A 20,891-nucleotide genomic window follows, 5' to 3' on the forward strand; every position below is an offset into this window, starting at 1 on the left:
TGCCAACCCGAGAATGAACCATTTATCCCGACTCTCTGTTTTCTGTTGGTTAGCCAGTCCTCTATCCATGCTAATATATTACCCCCAAACCCATGTTTTTTTTATCTTGTGTGGTAAACTTTTATGTGGCACCTTGTCAATGCCTTCTGGAAGTCCAAATACATCACATCCACTGGTTCCCCTTTATCTACCCTGTTTGTTACATTGGTGGAGCCCAGATGATGTTGGACAGCAGACGGTCGGTTGTCGGTGCGGGGCAGGAATTGGAGCCGCGAGTGGGCTGGTGAGCCTCATAAACACCTGCTTTAGGTCCCAGGCCCTGGGATGGCCCCGCGGTGACAGGCTCGGGTCAGCGGGGTCACTGGCCGCCATCTTGGACGGTTCATGGCGCATGTGCGGCCACCTTGTTGCAGGAACCAAGACATTTAGCAAAACATCAAATGCTGATGTTTGTGTGCTGGGGTTTAGACGGGCGAGGTTTATCCAGTCAGTTGGATGTGAGCTGAAACATGTGCACTTGGAGCGGAGAGCCGGGGACACGCTGTGTAACCGGGCACAGACACTCTGTGCAGCCCACACATCACTTGGCCCAAAAGGAATATATTAATTGCAACAATTCATTTGATTTGACTTTAAATAGTTATGTTTATAAATGTAATCATGCTTCTCCAATTTTATTTCTTAACTCAGATTCACAACCTCATTTTATTTCTTCCTCTGAGCCCCTCAACTTCATCTGGCAGCGTAATGTTGGCGATTGCTGATTGATTGCCCTGGGAACCAACAGGAAGGGAGCTCAGAGGCCGGAGGGCCCATGGAGCAGCGTGTTCTGCAACCAATCGCGGTGTTTGAGGGGTGGATCCTGAGTCGGCCTGTCAGGTAAATCTGTGTGAACCCCTGTTAAACAATTCATCTTTTAAAAGTTAAATCGATATTTCTTTTGTCAGCATAACAATTTAATATTTGTCAGTATTTTGTTTTCTTAGATTTCCTATAATGTGTTTCAGACACTTCAGTGCCAAGTGGACCAGGTGTTTAAAGGTCATTCATTTCCCCCATATCGCTGTTAGATAAAGGTATAAAGATTGATTTACCCCTCATTATGCATCTTTAGTAGTTAAACGAAAATCCTTCCTGTTAGTAGTGAGTCACATTCTGCACTGGGGGAGATGGCTGGTGGCTTCAGCCTTTAAAATACTCATCCTCTTGTTCAAATCCCGCCAAGGCCTCACCCCTCCCTATCTCTGTAACCTCCTCCAGCCCACAAACCCTCTTAATAAGGAGAACCAATTTTCAGTGCCAGAAGGGTCGGTAACCAAAAGACAGGGATTTAAGGTGTTTGGCAACATAGCCGGAACCAATATCCTCATGGTAGGGTTTGGTAGTGTGGTTGAGGAGGGTTTAAATTATCTGGCAGGGGGATGGGAATCTGAGAATGGATTCAGAAGGGAGAGAAGCAAAGCTGAAATTGGAAATCAAAAAAGTAGAAAGTGAATTTGGAATACATGGGAAACAAGGGCTATAAAATAGACCACAAGGCAGTTTGGCAGTACTTAATGGTATATTCTTCAATGCATGGAGTCTAGGGAATAAAGCAGATGAGCTGAGAGCACAGATAGACACGGGGGAGTATAATATAACTATTACTGAGACATGGCTGAAAGAAGGACAGGTATGGCAGCTCAACATTCCTGGTTACAGGGTTTTCAGACGGGATAGAGAGGGGGTAAAAAAGGAGGGGAGTGGTCACAGTATTGATTGAAGAAACAATTACAGCTGTGAGGAGGGATGATATGTCAGAAGGATCATCAAATGAGGCCACGTGGGAGAACTGAAGAACAAAACATCACACTGCTGGGGATGTACTATAGACCCCCAAACAGTCAGAGGGAGACAGAAGAGCAAAAATGTAGGCACATTTCTGAAAGGTTCAAAAATAATAGGGCAGTAATAGTCAGGGATTTCAACTGCCCTAATATTAATTGGGATAGAATTAGTGTGAATGGTATAGAGGGTGCAGACTTTCTAAAATGCATTCAGGAGAACTTTTTTAACCAGTGTGTAACAAGTCCAACAAGAGAGGGGGTGGTTCTGGACTTTGTTTTAGGGAATCAAGCTGGGCAGATGGAAGGGGAGAGCGTTTTGGTGGTAGGGACCATAATTCAGTTGGATTTAGGGTAGTTATGGAAAAGGACAAAGATAGACCAGGAATAAAAGTTCTCAATTGTGGGAAAAGCCAATTTTGCTAAGCTGAGATGGGACTTAGCCAAAGTGGACTGGAAACAGCTACTTGATGGTAAATCAGTCTCAGAGCAGTGGGAGCTTTCAAGGAGGAGATAGTGAGGGTTCAGAGCAAGTATGTTCCTTTAAAGAAAAAGGATGGGACTAATAAATCTAGAGCTCCCTGGATGTCAAGGGACATACAGGGTAGGATAAAGAAAAAAGGGAGGCTTATGACAGATACCGAGGGCTCAGTACTGCAGAAACTCAGGAGAAGTTAGAAAGTGCAAGGGTGCAATTAGGAAAGCAAAGAGAGAGCATGAAAAATATTGCCAAGTAAAATCAAGGAAAACCCAAAGATGTTTTATCAATACGTTAAGAGGAAGAGGCTAATTAAGGGAAGAGAAGGGCCTATTAGGTACCATAAAGGTAACCTGTGTGTGGAGACGGAAGATGTGGGTATGGTTCTTAATGAATACTTTGCATCTGCTTTCACAATAGAGAGGAGTGATGCAGACATTGCAATCAGGGAGGAGGAGTGTGAAATATTAGATGAAATAAACAGTGAGAGAGGAGATATTAAGGGGCTTAGCAGCTTTGAAAATGGATAAACCCCCAGGCCCAGATGAAATGTATCCCAGGCTGGAGGATTGCAAATGTTGTACTGTTGTTTAAAAATGGAGAAAGGGATAGACCGAGTAATTACAGGCCAGTCAGTCTAACCTCAGTGGTGGGAAAATTATTGGAGAAAATTCTGAGGGGCAGGATAAATCTTCAGTTAGAAAGATACAGATTAATCAAGGACAGTCAGCATGAATTTGTTCAGGGAAGGTCGGGTCTGACTAACTTCATTGCATTTTTTGAGGAGGTAACAAAGAGGGTCGATGAGGGTCGTGCATTTGATGTAGTGTATATTGATTTTTAGCAAGGCATTTGATGGTCCCACGTGGCAGACTGGTCAGGAAAGTTAAAGCCCATGGGATCCAAGACAAAGTGGCAAGTTGGATCCAAAATTGGCTCAGCGACAGGAAGGAAAGGGTAATGGTCGATGGGTGTTTTTGTGACTGGAAGGCTGTATCCAGTGGGGTTCTGCAGGGCTCAGTACTAGGTCCCTTGCTTTTTGTGGTATATATCAATGATTTAGACTTGAATGCAGGGGGTATGATTAAGAACTTTGCAGATGATACAAAAATCAGCTGTGTGGTTGATAATGAAGAAGAAAACTATGGGCTGCAGGAAGGTATGAATGAACTGATCAGGTGGGCTGAACAGTGGCAAATGGAATTCAATCTGGAGAAGTGTGAGGTAATGCATTTGGGAATGGCGAACAGGCAAGGGAATACACATTAAATGGTAGGACACTGAGAAGTGTAAAGGAACAAAGGGACCTTGGAGGTAGCAGTTCAGGTAGATAAGGTGGTTAAGAAGGCATACGGAATACTTGCCTTTATTAGCCGAGGCATAGAATACAAGAGCAGGGCGGTTATGCTTGAACTGTATAAAACACTGGTTAGGCCACAGCTAGAGTACTGCATGCAGTTCTGGTCACCACATTACAGGAAAGATGTGATTGCACTGGAGAGGGTACAGAAGAGATTTGCGAGAATGTTGCCTGGACTGGAGAATTTTAACTATGAGGGAAGATTGGATAGGCTGGAGTTGTTTGCTTTGGAACAGATGCGGCTGAGGGAAGGCCTAATTGAGGTGTATAAAATTATGGGGGTGCATAGATATAGTGGATAGGAAGGACCTATTTCCCTTAGCAGTGGGTCAACAACCAGGGGCATAGATTTAAAGTGGTAGGAGGTTTAGAAGGGAAATCTCTTCACCCAGAGGGTGGTTGGGGTCTGGAACCTACTGCCTGAAAGGGTGGTAGAGGCAGAAACCCTTGTTGCATTTAAAACAAACTTGGATATGCACTTGAAGTGCCGTGACCTACAAGGCTACGGACCAAGAGCTGAAAAGTGGGATTAGGCTGGATAGCTCTTTGTCAGCCGGCACAGACACGATGGGCTGAATGGCCTCCTTCAATGCTGTAAACTTCTGTGGTTCTATGACCCTGTACTTACAGTGATGAAGTTTGTAAATTATGAGAAATATAGAAGATTAAAGGGTGATCTAATTGAGGTGTTTAAATGATTAAAGCAGTTGATAGAGTGGATGGAGAGAAACGATTTCCTCTGGTGGAGGAGTCCACAACAAGGGGACACAACCTTAAAATCAGAGGCAGGCCGTTCAGGGTGATGTCAGGAAGCACTTCCTCACACAAATGCTGATTGGCTGTTTCTCTTGGTTGGAGAGTCTGGAACTAGGGGTCATAGTCTCAGGATAACGGACGGCCATTTAGGACTGAGATGAGGAGAAATGTCTTCACTCAAAGGGTTGTGAATCTTTAGAATTCTCTGCCCCAAAGAGCTGTGGATGCTCAGTCGTTGAGTATATTCAGGGCTGAGATCGATAGATGTTTGGGCACTAAAGAAATGAAGGGATACGGGGATAGTGCGGGAAAGTGGAGCTGAGGTAGAAGATCAGCCTTGATCTTATTGAATGATGCAGCAGGCTCGAGGGACTGTTTAACCCACTCCTGCTCCTATTTCTTATGCTCTTAAAGCCTAGTGGAAGTCTGGAACTCTGTTCCCCATAAAACAGAGGCTGGGGACCAATTGAAAATTCCAAAACTGAGATTGATAGATTCTTCTTAGGCAAGGGTATTAATGGCGATAGAACCAAGGCAGGTAGACAGAGTTAAAATACTGATCAGCCACAATCTCATTGAATGTTGGGACAGGCTCAAGGGACTGAATGGCCTTTTCCTGTTCCTATGTTTCTACTTACAGCAATGACTTTTGTAAACAACTTTTACAGGGGATTAGAAGGGGAGGATGTGCAGACAGGATTAAACCTGGGTCCCTCCTGTTCCTAGGACTCAGTCACACTGGGCGTTACCTGTACCTACTGAGCCAATGGGAGGAGAGTCCTGTGACCCTGCTGGAAAATGCACATGTGAGGCCTCAGTTGAGGACAGTGGAATAGCCTATCGACACTCACTGTTGAGGTTCACACGTGGAGATTGGGCACATGGGTCACATATTGGAGAGAAACTGGTGATTGTAGAACTGAACCCAACCAGAGTCAGCACCTTCAGGGGAGGAGAGGGAGGGGAACCAGTGAGTGTAGAACTGAACCCAGCCAGAGTCAGCACCTTCAGGGGAGGGGAACCAGTGAGTGTAGAACTGAACCCAGCCAGAGTCAGCACCTTCAGGGGAGAAGAGGAGAGAAGGTTAAAATAGTAGGAATTTGTGCAATGTGCCTTGTGCCTTGCTCTCTCTCCCTGGATCCTGAAACTACAGAACTCACTCTTCCCCATCTGACGTCTACAGCCTCTAAAACTGAAGCTTGGTGGCCCTCAGTCCCGACTCATTGATTTACCTCCCCTTCTCTCCTCCTCTTTCCCCCTTGGTTGTGTTCCACACTCTGGATTTTGGGCCTTCCCTGGGGATTCTCAGTATGAACAGGGGGATGTGTGTTGAGACAGGATGTCCCAGCTCTCCTCCTTTAAAGGGATAAGGAGAGGACCCGCTGGGTTGAATGGCCCTGCTATATGACATCACTGCAGTGCCTAGCAACCAACCTTCCTGAGCCCTGATCATTATGGGCTGGGTTTAGCATTTGATGTGACAGTGTAGAGGGAGCTTTACTCTGTATCTAACCCGTGCTGTACCTGCCCTCGGGGTGTTTGATGGGACAGTATAGAGGGAGCTTTACTCCAAATCTAACCCGTGCTGCACCTGCCCTGGGAGTGTTTAATGGGACAGTGTAGAGGGAGCTTCACTCTGTATCTAACCCGTGCTGTACCAGCCCTGGGAGTGTTTGATGGCACAGTGTAGAGGAAGCTTTACTTTGCATCAAACCCGTGCTGTACCTGCCCTGGGAGTCTTTAAGAACATAAGAAATAGGAGCAGGAGTAGGCCATTTGGTCCCTTGAGCCTGCTTCGCCATTCAATATCGTGGCTGATCTGATCATGGACTCAGCTCCACTTCCCTGCCTGCTCCCCATAACCCTTTATTCCCTTATCGCTCAAAAATCTGTCTATCTCCGCCTTAAATATATTTAATGACCTAGCCGCCACAGCTCTCTGGGGCAGAGAATTCCATGGATTTACAACCCGCTGAGAGAAGAAATTTCTCCTCATCTCAATTTTAAAAGGGTGGCCCCTTATTCTAAGACTATGTCCCCTAGTTTTAGTTTCCCCTATGAATGGAAATATCCTCTCTGCATCCACCTTGTCGAGCCCCCTCATTATCTTATAAGTTTCAATAAGATCACCTCTCATTCTTCTGAACTCCAATGAGTTGAGGCCCAACCTACTCAACCTATCCTCATAAGTCAATCCCCTAATCTCTGGAATCAACCTCGTGAACCTTCTCTGAACAGCCTCCAATGCAAGTATATCCTTCCTTAAATATAGAGACCAACACATATGAAGGTTAAAATCACCCATGATTATTGCCGTTCCTTCTTTACAAGGCTCCATTATTTCTTGATTTATACTCCGTCCAATCGTATAGCTACTGTTCGGGGGCCTATATACTACGTCCACCCTTTATTATTCCTTATCACTACCCAAACTGATTCAACCTCTTGATCCTCTGAGCCAATATCGTTTCTCTCTAACGCACTGATTCCATCCTTTATTAATAGTGCTACCCTGCCTCCTTTTCCTTTCTGTCTGTCCTTCCGAATTGTCAAATACCCCTGAATATTTTGTTCCCAGTCCTGGTCACCATGTCTCTGTAATGGCTATCAGATCTATTTGTGCTGTCAACTCATCTATTTTGTTACGAATGCTACGTGCATTTAGACAAAGAGCTTATCAATTTATTTTTTTACCCTTTTTTCCTGCTTGTTTCCTCTGACTTCAAACTCACTTTCTACATGTTTGATGGGACAGTGTAGAGGGAGCTTTACTCTGTATCTAACCTGTGCTGTACCTGGTCTGGGTGTGTTTGATGATACAGTGTAGAGGGAGCTTTACTCTGTACCTGACCAGAACGTGTTTCAGGCACACACTCGGTGTTCTGAATACCCATAGAATACAGTGTAGACGTGAACCCAGCCAGAGTCAGCACCTTCAGCGGAGGGAGGGGAACCAGTGAGTGTAGAACTGAACTCAGCCAGAGTCAGCACTTCAGGGGAGGAGAGAGAGAGGGGAACCAGTGAGTGTGGAACTGAACCCAGCCGTGAGGAAGGATAGAGAGAGAGAGAGAGAGAGAGAGAGAGAGAGAGAGAGAGCGATGGATCTGAACCCAGCCAGGGTCAGCACATTCAGGGGAGGAGAGGGAGGGGAACCAGTAAGTGTAGAACTGAACCCAGCCAGAGACAGCACCTTCAGGGGAGGAAAAGAACAGCGAGAAGAAAGAAATTATGGATATGGTGCGATGGGTTTGGGTTTCAGCTCCGGGAGGAGGGAGAGTGTGTGGGATGGGGATTTACAGCTTTGGGGGAACAAGAGAGGAAAGAATGTTTCGTAGAAACTAAAATTGTCTGTTCTGAATTTCTATCCTGCCCTTACAGTAGTGAGTTTTGTAAACTCCTTTTACAGGGTGTTAGAAGGGGAGGATTTACAGACAGGGAATTGGAACCAAACATCACGTCAAGATCTGACAGTCACTCGATGCATCAGGACCTGAATATTATCGGCCTTTGAATGTGGAAGGAGAAATGTTTGTCTGTTCTGTCTGTGGGAATAGATTTCAAACATCAGTGTGATTGGAAAAGCACCGAGACACACACACCCGAGTGAGAGTGTTCCAGTGCACTGCCTGTGGAAAGAGCTTTAACCAGTTACACAGCCTCAAAAAACATTGCACCATTCACAGTGGGGAGAAACCGTACACGTGCTCTGTGTGTGGACGAGGCTTCAACTGATCGTTCAACCTGGAGAGACACAAGGACATCCACACAATGGAGAAACCATGGGAATGTGGGGACTGTGAGAAGGGATTCAGTTACCCATCTGAGCTGGAAATTCATTGACGCAGTCACACTGGGGAGAGGCCATTCACCTGCTCTGATTGTGGGAAGGGATTCATTAATTCATCCCACCTGAAGACACACCAGCGAGTTCACACTGGGGAGAGACCTTTTAAATGTTCGGATTGCGGGAAATGCTTTAAAAGTTCCGGGCCCCTGAGACGCCGTAAACTTGTTCACACGGATAAGGGAGCTTTTAAATGTTCTGACTGTGAGAAGAGCTTTAAAACCAAAACGGAGCTGCTGATACACCAGCGAGTTCACACCGAGGAGAGACCGTTCACCTGTTCCTTGTGTGGGAAGGGATTCTCTGTGTCATCCCAGCTCACTATGCACCTCCTTGTTCACACCAATAAGAGGCCTTTTAAATGTTCTGACTGTGAGAAGAGCTTTAAAAGCAGAAATAGTTTGATGATGCACCAACGTATCCACACCGGGGAGAAGCCATTCACCTGCTCCGTGTGTGGGAAGGGATTCAGTGATTCATCCATCCTGCTGACACACCAGTGAGTTCACACCAGGGAGAGGCCGTTCACCTGCTCCGTGTGTGGGAAGGGATTCAGTATTTCATCCACCCTGCTGACACACCAGCGAGTTCACACTGGGGAGAGGCCGTTCACCTGCTCTGAATGCGGGAAGCGATTCACTACATCATCCGACCTGCTGAGACACCAGCGCATTCACAAGTGACTGCAGGGTTTATATTCTGCTGTGAATCACATCGGGACTGAACCGTGTTCATTCTGACAGTCGGGCTGTGTTTCCCCTGTAACTGGGCTGGAGTTTAATTTTCTGGATATCTGACAAATAAATCAGCTTTGGTTCCAACACAGTGTGTGTCCATTCCTTGATTTCTCCAATATAATAGGAGAATAATTGTTGTTCTGTTACCAACTGTTCCTTTTTTGGAACTTTTCTCCTTCATTTAACAAAGACCTGTCCTTATGTAGCACCTCACATGACCTCAGGATGTCCCAAAGTGCTTTACAGCCAATGAAGTACAACAACACCAAAGTACATTTGAAGTGCATTCACTGTTGTAGTATAGGAAATGCAGCAGATGATTTACACACAGCAAGCTGCCATGAACAGCAATGGCCAGATAATCTGTTTGAGTGATATTGGTTGAGAGCTGATGGGGCATCAGTTGAATGACTCATCTGAAAGATGGCTACACTGACAGTGCAGCAATCCTGTGCTGTACCTGCTCTGGGAGTGTTTGATGAGACAGTGTAGAGGGAGCTTTACTCTGTATCTAACCCGTGCTGTACCTGCCCTGGGAGTGTTTGATGGGACCGTGTAGAGGGAGCTTTACTCTGTATCTAACCTGTGCTGTACCTGACTGGAGAGTGTTGGTGCTCAGAATACACTATTCCATGGCAGTGACATCCATCACCTGAATGAGAACAAAATTTAACCCAAAGATAAGAGAAACCCATCAGTTCCTCCCCTGGACACAGATCCGAAGGGACAGTGAGTGTCCCGAACATTGTTGTACATTGTGCTCGATATTTCCTCCCTGGGTCTGAGCCTTTTGGTGATGATTTGAATTTGATGCCCTCAAGTTACTGACTCATCGACTGGTGGAAATAGTTTATCCCCATTTACCTGATCAAACTTTGAACACTTCCCTCAAATCTCCAATTCCCCTTTGTTCTAATGAAAAGAGCCCCAGTTTCTCCAATCTCCCCTGATAACTAAAGCCTCTCTTCCCTGGTACCATCTCAGTGAATCTCTCTGCACCCTCTCCATGGCCTCGACATCCTTCCTGGTGTCAGATCCCCAAAACCTGACACAATATTCGAACTGCAGCCTAACCAATGATTTGTGCAGGTTTACATGCCCTCTGCTCTCTTGTACTCCACACCCCTATTTATAAAACCTCAGATCCCATGTGCTGTTTAACCACTTTATCAACTTATCCTCCTACTTTTAAAGATTTGTGTAACTGATCCCCTTGTAGGTTTTAGAGATATTAACATAACATGACTAAAACACATTGACATAAACTGGCTGATATAATGTGCATCATGGGAAAGAGAAGTTTAGTCTGAGTTAGAAACTCAAGCAATCGATTCACTGCAGACAGGTCACCATGGCAACACTGATCAGACATTCCATTCACTGAACCCACTGTTGGAATCTGTAATCAGATCAGGGGAAAGAACAGGGTTTGTCTGTTAGTAACCACAATGTAAGCTCAAACCAGAGTGAGTTACACAATAGATTAGATTATAACGTGTTTTGGTTAGACCTATAATTGTGAAACTATAATAACAACTAACAGCAGGCAGGGGAGTTCAAAGATAATGAGAAAATTACTGAAGAAAAGTAACTGCTGGGAACCAGGGAAAGTGTCCTCGTAAATCACAGATTAGAGAAATTCCAGCTGTCTTTTCCTCGCTTCCTGCCCAAACCCAGCAGAGAAAACAAAGAAGAGTCCGGTGCCAGAGGTGGATCAGTGCAGGGTATAAAAGTGAGGGGAGACTGATGTAAGGGGGCAGTCGGGACTGGAGACACCGGAGATCAAGCTCAGGGCATCCAGCGGGCTGACCTGGTGTCAGTTACTGTGGACACGCGGGAATTGTATCTTTACTCTGATGTGGTAGAACACAGAGAATCTGCTCAAATTATAGTTCTTAAGATATTAAAGTTGCTGATAATCATTGAATATATTTAAGGTGGAGATACAGAGTTTTGAAAGATCAGGGAGTGAAGGATTATGGGGAGTGGGCAGGGAAGTGGAGTTGAGGCCAGGATCAGATCAGCCATGATCTTATTGAATGGCAGAGCGGACTCGAGGAGCCAGATGGCCTACTCCTGCTCCTATTTCTTATGTTCTTGTGTTCTAACACTAGACTCTCGATCCTTAATAAGACAAGGAATTAGCTAGAATCTTACAACCCTAAATCTCTCTGCTCCTTTACTCCATTGAAAGTTTTACCATTTAATGTACATTTCCTCCCATTTTCCTCCTCCCAAAATCTATCGCAGCACATTTCGCTGCATTAAATTTCATTTCACATCTACCTGCCCCAATTACTAACCTGTGTATTGACAATGAAGGCACTTAAAGTCCTCTTCACAGTTGGCCATGGGCCCTTGTTGGCGTTCCCTGGAAATTTTGATCATGTGCCCCATATACCCAAGCACAGATGACAGAATAGCCTAACTCCCAGGCCTTAGCCATAACTCCTAAACCCAATCCTAGTTCCCAGACCTTAACAATAAACGCTAAAACTAGTCCCAAACCTTAACAGAGAATCCAATTTACCAAAAAGAAGAAACCAGAACAGAAAGAATCATACTCTTAATTAAAATAATTTAAAACAACAAAAATAACTAATCTGAACTCCAGACCCTAACTCTCATAAATCTAAAGCTAAAACTTGCAACCTTTAAATCTATACCCCAGCCCCAAAACCTAACCCGAACTCCAAACCCTAACTTTCATAAACCTAAACCTAAAACTTGCAACCTTTAAATCTATACCCCAGCCCCAAAACCTAACCCGAACTCCAGACCCTAACCCTCATAAACCTAAACCTAAAACTTGTAAACACAGACCCCAGCCCCAAAACTAAGCCCTAACCCAGGACCCTAACCCCCCTAAAATCTAACCCCAACATAAAACATAACAGTCCAGACCCAACCCCAAAACCCCAACCCTAACTCTGGATCCTAAACCCCGGAAACCGAAACCTGAACAGCCCACACCACAGCTCGCAAACCCAATCCTAACCGCAGACCCTAGACCCCCCCCCACCCAGACTGAACCCTAACCTAAAACATATTAATGCAGACCTTAACCCCAAGACCCAACTCTAAATGCCCCTAAATCAACCCCCGGCCCTTCCGTACTGCTCAAGGAAACAGGAACTAAACAGAAATGTGTGTAAAACAGAGGCCTAAACTGCCCTCCCCCCGAGCAGACCAGGAAACAGAAGGGTGTACAACAATCGGGGACAACAGATGACGTAGGGAACCAAACCAAAAATAAAACAAAACACTGGATTGAACGAAGATGATAATAACAAAAACATCACAGAACTAACCCACAAACTGTAACATAACCAAAAAAAGTACAATACAAAAAACCAAAAAATTTTAATAAAAAAAAATAATTTATTAAAATCAAAAATTTACAGGACGTAAGGGGAAAATGGGGTAAAAGGCTTAAAAGAAACAAACTGTCAGTAAATCAAAACATTAGACCCCCACAAAAAACTCCAAACCCGAAACAGGACATTCAACCAGGTGAGTCATCACACAAACACAAACACAACAAAAAGGGGGCAGAGTTCCACATTTATACCTAACAAACAGAGAGGACCACTGAGCACACAGAGACAACACACTAGGAGTATAAACAAGAACCATAACACCAAACAAAGCTCACAATTAACACCTCATCCCAGTCCTTCTCGTTCCGACTGACCTGGTGGAAGGTAGGGAGCTCTAAACCCTCCATAATTTCTCACTGTAAGGTTATCAATCTGATATCCTCTGACCCTTGAACCCCCCCAACCCACTTGCTTTTCCTGGTCTCTGATGAAGCCCCAGTAAGGGTGAAACATTAGGCCTATAGACTACAATCAGCAACCTAGATGATGGATCGTGAAGTGAGTATAAATCCCCTCCCCCCCCCGCCCCCGAAAAACCCCCACCTTACTTTTCTCCTCCCTCCCTTAGAAGACTTCTTCCTCACTCTCTCCACACTTCCAACCCACCGTGCTGGTCTTTTTCTTTAAAAAAAAGCCTATGTCTCATTTCCGTCGTTCTTAACAAAAAATGTTCTCCGTACCAGCTCTAATTGTACTGCTATTTAGAACTAGTAGGATAAGTGTTTGCTGCGGGACTGTGATTTCTCTGCTCCCCCCTCCCCCACCCTACCCAATACTATTGCCATCGAACCACTACGTGCACACACACCTCGAGTGTCACCTCGAGTCTCATTGCCGAGAGCATGCAGAAATCAAGCGCAGGCAGCAGAAGGAGCGTGCGGCAAACCAGTCCCACCCTCCCTTACCCAAAACGACTGTTTGTCCCACATGTGACAGAGACTGTAATTCTCATATTGGAATGTTCATCATAGGCAGTCCCTCGGAATTGAGGAAGACTTGCTTCCACTCTTAAAATCAGTCCTTAGGTGGCTGAACAGTCCAATACGAGAACCACAGTACCTGTCACAGGTGGGAGAGATAGTCGTTGAGGAAAAGGGTGGGTGGGACTGGTTTGCCGCACGCTCTTTCCGCTGCCTGCGCTTGATTTCTGCTTGCTCTCGGCGACGAGACTCGAGGTGCTCAGTGCCCTCCCGGATGCACTTACTCCACTTAGGGCAGTCTTTGGCCAGGGACTCCCAGGTGTCGGTGGGGATGTTGCACTTTATCAGGGAGGCATTGAGGGTGTCCTTGTAATGTTTCCTCTGCCCAACTTTGGCTTGTTTGCCGTGAAGGAGTTCCGAGTAGAGCTCTTGCTTTGGGAGTCTCATGTCGGGCATGTGGACAATGTGGCCTGCCCAGTGGAACTGATCAAATGTGGTGAGTGCTTTGATGTTGGCCTGGTCAAGGACGCTAACGTTGGTGCATCTGTCCTCCCTGGGGATTTGTAGGATTTTGCGGATCCTCGACTATTCAGTCAGCTGAGAATTCACTTTTAGAGTGGAAGCAAATCTTCCTCGATTCCCAGGGACTGCCTATGATGATGACACACACAAGATTTATGAAAGTAAATTTAAAAACAATCAAAGGAAAAAGTGCTTCCTAAATTCTCCCTCCCCCCACTCCCCCCACTTGATCCTCCAACGTGGCAAGGACCCTGATCAACCCGCTAAGACCATAAAAGGACATAACCCCCCCTTCCCCATCCTGCAACTGAATGACTCATTAAAACAATCCTCACCCAAAAACAGACATTGTTAAAATAAATCAAAAATAACAAAAAACAACTAATAACATGCAAAATCTTAAAAATAAAAATCAGCACATCAAAGTACATAAATCAATCTTCCTGAAAGAAGATAATAGCGACTTAAAATCAACCACCTTCAAAATCCGGAGACCAATCCCTTCCCCGGGAACAAGAAGACCTCCATTCCAACCCGCCCCCTTGGCCACATGTTAAATCCAGCCCGAGGCTTTTAATCATCTCTAGGCCCAAAAATAACTAAAAACGAATTGACCTGATTACTCGATCCCTAAAAGCCACAAAAATTAAAGAGTCCACAACCCCACACAATCTAACCAAGAACCCCCACACATAATCTAACCGAGAACCCCCAAACACAATCTAACCGAGTTCCCCCCCTCCACACAACCTAACCGAGACTCCCCGCAACACAACCTAACCGTGACCCCTCGCCCCCCCCACACTAAACCTAACTGTGACCCCTCCCCCCCACCATACAACCTAACCGTGACCCCTCGCCCCCCCCACACACAACCAGTGACCCCTCCCCCCCACCACACAACCTAACCGTGACCATGCCACACAAACTAACCGAGAATCCCCACACACACAACCTAACCGAGACCCCCCACACACAACCTAACCGAGACCCCCTACACACAACCTAACCGAGACCCCCCCACACATACAACCTAACCGAGACCCCCCACACACAACCTAACCGTGACCCCCACACATACAACCTAACCGAGACCCCCCCACACACAACCTAACCGAGACCCCCCCACACACAACCTAACCGAGACCCCCCACACACAACCTAACCGAGAATCCCCACACACACAACCTAACCGAGACCCCCCACACACAACCTAACCGAGACCCCCCACACACAACCTAACCGAGACCCCCCCACACATACAACCTAACCGTGACCCCCACACATACAACCTAACCGAGACCCCCCCACACACAACCTAACCGAGACCCCCCCACACAACCTAACCGAGACCCCCACCCCAACACACAACCTAACCGAGACCCCCCACATACACAACCTAACCGAGACCCCCACACACAACCTACCCGAGACCCCCACCCCAACACACAACCTAACCGTGACCCTCCCCTCCCCCACACACACAACCTAACCGAGACCTCACAGCAAGATACAATTGCACAAAAACAAAATAATTTTTTTTTCAAAAATATTAAATCGGAGATCCCAGCAAAACAAACGGAGGTCATCATCATCATCGGCAGTCCCTCGGAATCGAGGAAGACTTGTTCCACTCTAAAAGTGATTTCTCAGGTGACTGAACAGTCCAGTACGAGAACCAGACTCTCTCACAGGTGGGACAGAGAGTCGTTGAGGGAAAGGGTGGGTGGGACTGGTTTGCCACACGCTCGTTCCACTGCCTGTGCTTGATTTCTGCTTGCACTCGGCGATGAGACTCGAGGTGCTCAGCACCCTCCAGGATGCACTTCCTCCACTTAGGGCATTCGTTGGCCAGGGACTACCAGATGTCAGAGGGAATGTTGCAATTTATCAGGGAAGCTTTGAGGGTGTTCTTGTAACATTTCCTCTGCCCACCTTTGGCTCGTTTGCCATGTTGGAGCTCCGAGTAGAGTGCTTGCTTTGGGAGTCTTGTCTCTGGCATGTGGACAATGTGGCCTGCCCAGCGGAGCTAGTCGAGTGTGGTCAGTGCTTCGATGTTGGGGATGTTAGCCTGGTCGAGGACGCTAACGTTGGTGCATCTGTCCTCCCAGGGGATTTGTCGGATCTTGGGGAGACATCATTGGTGGTATTTCTCCAGCGATTTGAGGTGTCTACTGTACATGGTCCATGTCTCTGAGCCATACAGGAGGGCGGGTATTACTACAGCCCTGTAGACCATGAGTTTGGTGGTAGGTTTGAGGGCCTGGTCTTCAAACACTCTTTTCCTCAGCCACCGCTCGCTCCAACCCCGTTAAATAAACAATGGACTCACTCTCCACAACCAAAAAGCTTTAGCAAACCCACCAAATCCACCCACCCATGTAACCAAAACTTAATCCACAAATTCACAAATGTTTAAATGAATAAAATGGGAAGACACAGACTCAGGGACATGCGGCACCACACTGTGACCAATCAGCATTCTATCCAACAGCAGCAACAAGGCTCCGTTTCCAGCAGACTGATTCCACAGGATCCTTGAACAGCTTAAACAATAACAATAATTCCCCAATTAATATTCCTAACTTAAAACACCGGTAATAATATTATTAATAAATCCAAATAATACAATTGGCTTACTTACAATTAATAAGTTACCTAACTCCACAAATATCAATTGAATACATAGTAAGGAACTAACTTCCCAACGAATAACCAATTGTAACTGACAAACCCAACCCACCCCCCCCCCCCCAAAAAAATAACCCTTCCTAACCCAACACCTCCCAAAGAGGGACTTTATATAAATACAATCCAATCTTCATCAATGTAATCTCTTGGTTAATCTCAATTTACCATCAATTTAATTATTAATAAAACACTTCCATAAAAGTTCCAAAAGGAACATTACCCCACTGTGCCAAACAACAAAGGCCCTAACCCTCGAAATCGAATAGTACACCAGTATCCAGAATAAAATTAGAACAAGGCGTCAGTGTCCAGAGCGACACACAAAGCCACAGCAACTCTGATACAGCAAATAATGGACAAGAGAAAACCCAAACAACTAAAAAGAGGAAGCGAGAACAGAATGTATATTACCCATATTAACCCCACCCCAGATCAAATCTATATACAGAACGACACACAAAGCACAGTGGTCCAGATACAATAAACAGGGGGCATCAGAGAATTCAATTTACCAAAAAAGAAACTAGAACCTAAAGGATCATAATCTTAATCAAATTAATTCAAAATAATGAAAATAACTAAAGAGGATAAATGAAGGAACAAGGGCAAGAAAGCCTGAGTAGTAAACTCCAGAAAGCGTGAGCCGACCAAAAGTCGCAGTAAGGAATGCAAAATTCCAAAGGGGCGATACCCCACTGCCCGAAACACCAACAAGCTCAAAAAACACTAACAGATTTGTCAAGTACAATTTTCCCTTCATAAATCCGTGTTGATTCTGCCCAATCCTGTTATTATTTCCGAAGTGCACTGTTACCACGTGCTTAATAATCGATTCTAGCATTTTCTCTACCACTGATTTCATGACTACCAGTACCGCACGGCTTAGATACAGAATAAATCTCACTCCATCCTATCCCAAGCACTACCAGAGTTGATACAGAGTAAACCACAGTCTACAATATCCCAGGGCACGTACAGCGTGGGTTAGATACAGAGTAAAGCTCCCTCTACCCTGCCTCAAATACTCCCAGGGCACGTCCAGCACGGGTCAGATACAGAGCAATCCCCACCCACTGACTGCTTAACCAGAAGGCAATGCAGCTCAGCAAGAACAGGAGTGACGGGTGAGCTTGACTTGTTGCGAGTTAGGGTGGGCAGCCGAGTTTTGGATCAACTCTAGTTTATGTAGGGTAGAATGTGGGAGGAGTGCGTTGGAATAGTCATGTCCAGAGCTAACAAAGGCATGGATGAGGGCTTCAGCAGTGGATGAGCTGAGGCAATAGTGTGGACGGGCGATGTTCCAGAGGTGGAAATAAGCAATCTTCGTTATGCTACAGATATATGGTCACAAACTTATTTCAAGGTCAAGTATAACACCAAGATTGCGAACAGTCTGGTTCAGCATCAGACAGAAGTTGGGGAGAGGGATGGAGTCAGTGGCTAGGGAACGGAGATTGTGACAATGGCAATTACAAATATTGGAATATTTCACAGGCTATCACATGCAAAATGTGCGGATGAGTTCTTTAAATTAAATCGGTTCCAAAACGGCTTAACTGATACAGAAATAACGGATTTCAAATCTTATGCAAGATAGTTCAATAAAGGGGTTGTTCAAAGGATTGCAGCTGAGTGTAAAGTGAGACACTGCAGTCAAGTCTACTGCAACCACAAGTCATGTACTCAAACGGAACAACTTTGAGGTTTGATATGACAGAAGGCGAACTAGGTGAGAAGTGATATAAGTTAGAGTAAGAAAAAGCCCTAAACTGGAACAGTGAGTAACAGAACATCAACTAGTCTCCTCTGATTATGGAGAAATCAAATATTCGACACACTGTGTTTGAAACAAAGCTGATTTATTCAATATTTATGTCGGATATTTATCTCCAGCCCACATATACGGGTTATTGAGATCATCAGAAACAAAGTCTTACTGCCAGAATGAACATGGTTCAGTGACCAATGCAATCTCAGTAAATCATGTTCTATTCAATAACATGGGCTTCCAATGGCGGTATGTTTACCCAGCATTCGCCGCGAGGAGAATGTGCCTCACCCAGACTACAGGAGCTCAGTGCGCAGGCGCTGGCCCTGGCTGGGTTTGGAGCATGCGCGGTGCCTGTAATGGCGGAGGAGACACGTTTCGGACAGGCGCCTCAGAGTTGTGTTTTTCAGCGGGACGGAGCGGAGTAATGGACCAGCGGGGAGCCGGGGCGACTTCATAAATAACCGGTGCCCGCCGCAAACCCGGAATAAGAACCGGAATATCGCCGGTTGTAGTTTCGGGGCTTTCTCCCGGTCACAGGCCCAGGCTAACGGCGGCCATGTTTGTGCAGGAAAGCAGGTTCAGCGCTCCGTCATCTTGGTTTAGTGAGTAGCAAGGCGCATGCGCGGCCATCTTGGTGCAGGAATAATGTGAGTGATGTCAATGTCTGTGGAACAGAACCCAGCCAGAGTCAGCACCTTCAGGGGAGGGGAACCAGTGAGTGTAGAACTGAACCCAGCCAGAGTCAGCACCTTCAGGGGAGGGAAACCAGTGAGTGCAGAACTGAACCTAATCAGAGTCAGCACCTTCAGGAGAGGAGAGATCAAAGAACGAGTGAGTGCAGAACCGAACACAGGGGAGGAGAGGGGAGCCAGTGAGTGTGGAACTGACCCCAACCAGAATCACCATACTCAGGGGAGAGGAACCAGTGAGTGCAGAACTGAATTCAGCCAGAGTCCACTTTTGGAGAAGGAAGTGTACCAGTGAGTGTAGACCTGAACCCAGCCAGTATCTGTACATTCTGGGGAGGAGGGGGATGGGGAACCAGTGAGTGTAGACCTAAATCCAGCCTGAATTGGTGGTGAAAACTGTGTGTGGAGGAGAAACTGTTCAGAAATGTGCGATGGTTTGGATTTCAGCACAGCAGGAGGGACAATGTGTGGGACAGGGATTTACAGCTTTGGAAGAACAAGAGAGGAAAAAATGTTCCATGGAAACTAGATGTGTCTATTCTGAATTTCTGTCTTGTACTGACAGTGATGAGTTTTGTTATCTCCTTTTACAGCGTATTAGGAGGTGAGATTTTCAGACAGGAAGCACAAACCAAACATCGCATCAAGATGTGATAGGGGCAGTTGATTCATCAGGAACTGAATATCATTGGCCTTTGAAAGTGGAAGGAGAAATGTTTGTCTGTTCTGTCTGTGGGAAAAGATTTCAATTATCATCCTGACTGGAAAGGTACCGAGACACACACACCCGAGTGAGTGTTCCAGTGCACTGACTGTGGAAAGAGCTCTAACCAATTACACAGCCTGAAAAAACATCGCACCATTCAAAGCGCAGAGAAACTGTAAATGTGTTGTGTGAGTGGGCGAGGCTTCAACTGATTGTCCAACCATGGATAGTCACAAGGATACCTGCACCACGGAGAAACCGTGGAAATGTGATGACTGTGGGAAGGTATTCAGATCACCATCTGAGCTGGAAATGCATCGACGCTGTCACACTGGGGAGAGGCCGTTCACCTGCTCTGAGTGTGGGAAGGGATTCACTCAGTCATCCAACCTGCTGACACACCGGCGAGTTCACACTGGGGAGAGGCCTTTCACCTGCTCTGAGTGTGGGAAGGCATTCACTGAGTCATCCAGCCTGCTGACGCACCGGCGAATTCACACTGGGGAGAGGCCATTCACCTGCTCTGAGTGTGGGAAGGGATTCACTGCATCATCCGACCTGCTGAGACATCAGCGAGTTCACACTGTGGAGAGGCCATTCGCCTGCTCAGAGTGTGGGAAAGGATTCACTCAGTCGTCCACCCTGCTGAGACACCAGCGAGTTCACACTGGGGAGAGGCCGTTCACCTGCTCTGAATGTGGGAATGGATTCACTCAATCATCCACACTGCTGACACGCCAGCGAGTTCACACTGGGGAGAGGCCGTTCACCTGCTCAGTGTGTGGGAAGGGATTCACCCAGTCATCCACCCTGCTGAGACACCAGCGACTTCACAAGTGACTACAGGGGTGGGATTCTGCTGTTATTGCTGCTTTTCATCACAGCCCGACTGAACCATGTTCATGTATCATTAAGTTGTTGAGGCCAATTCACTAAACATATTCAAAAAGGAGATAGATGTAGTCCTTACTACTAGGGGGATCAAGGGGTATGGCGAGAAAGCAGGAATGGGATACTGAAGTTGCATGTTCAGCCATTAACTCATTGAATGGCAGTGCAGGCTAGAAGGGCCGAATGGCCTACTCCTCCACCTATTTTCTATGTTTCTATGTTTCATTCTGACATTTGGGGTTTATTTCTGCCGATGTTAATAACCCTATAACTGGGCTGGACTTTAATATTCTGGATATATTGCTGATTGTGTTCTTGGGACT

At 46.1% G+C, this 20,891-nt stretch overlaps 2 protein-coding genes and 1 long non-coding RNA gene across 4 annotated transcripts in view; 1 reads left to right on the forward strand and 2 right to left on the reverse strand.

Annotated features, from left to right (window-relative positions):
- The window catches only part of LOC139276125 (NXPE family member 3-like), a 742,865-nt gene that overhangs the window by 230,715 nt on the left and 491,259 nt on the right, over positions 1 to 20,891 (reverse strand). The window lies entirely within an intron of this gene.
- LOC139276124 (zinc finger protein 850-like) overlaps positions 1 to 20,891 on the reverse strand; it is a 226,213-nt gene that overhangs the window by 153,699 nt on the left and 51,623 nt on the right. The gene's annotated exons all lie outside the window — the stretch shown is intronic.
- Positions 731 to 8,026, forward strand: LOC139276134 (uncharacterized). Its single transcript, XR_011595821.1, has 3 exons — positions 731 to 879; positions 1,008 to 1,076; positions 7,824 to 8,026. It is a non-coding gene; the product is annotated as an uncharacterized lncRNA (long non-coding RNA).

This window comes from Pristiophorus japonicus, chromosome 11, assembly GCF_044704955.1.
Source record: "Pristiophorus japonicus isolate sPriJap1 chromosome 11, sPriJap1.hap1, whole genome shotgun sequence".
Classification (NCBI taxonomy): domain Eukaryota; kingdom Metazoa; phylum Chordata; class Chondrichthyes; family Pristiophoridae; genus Pristiophorus; species Pristiophorus japonicus.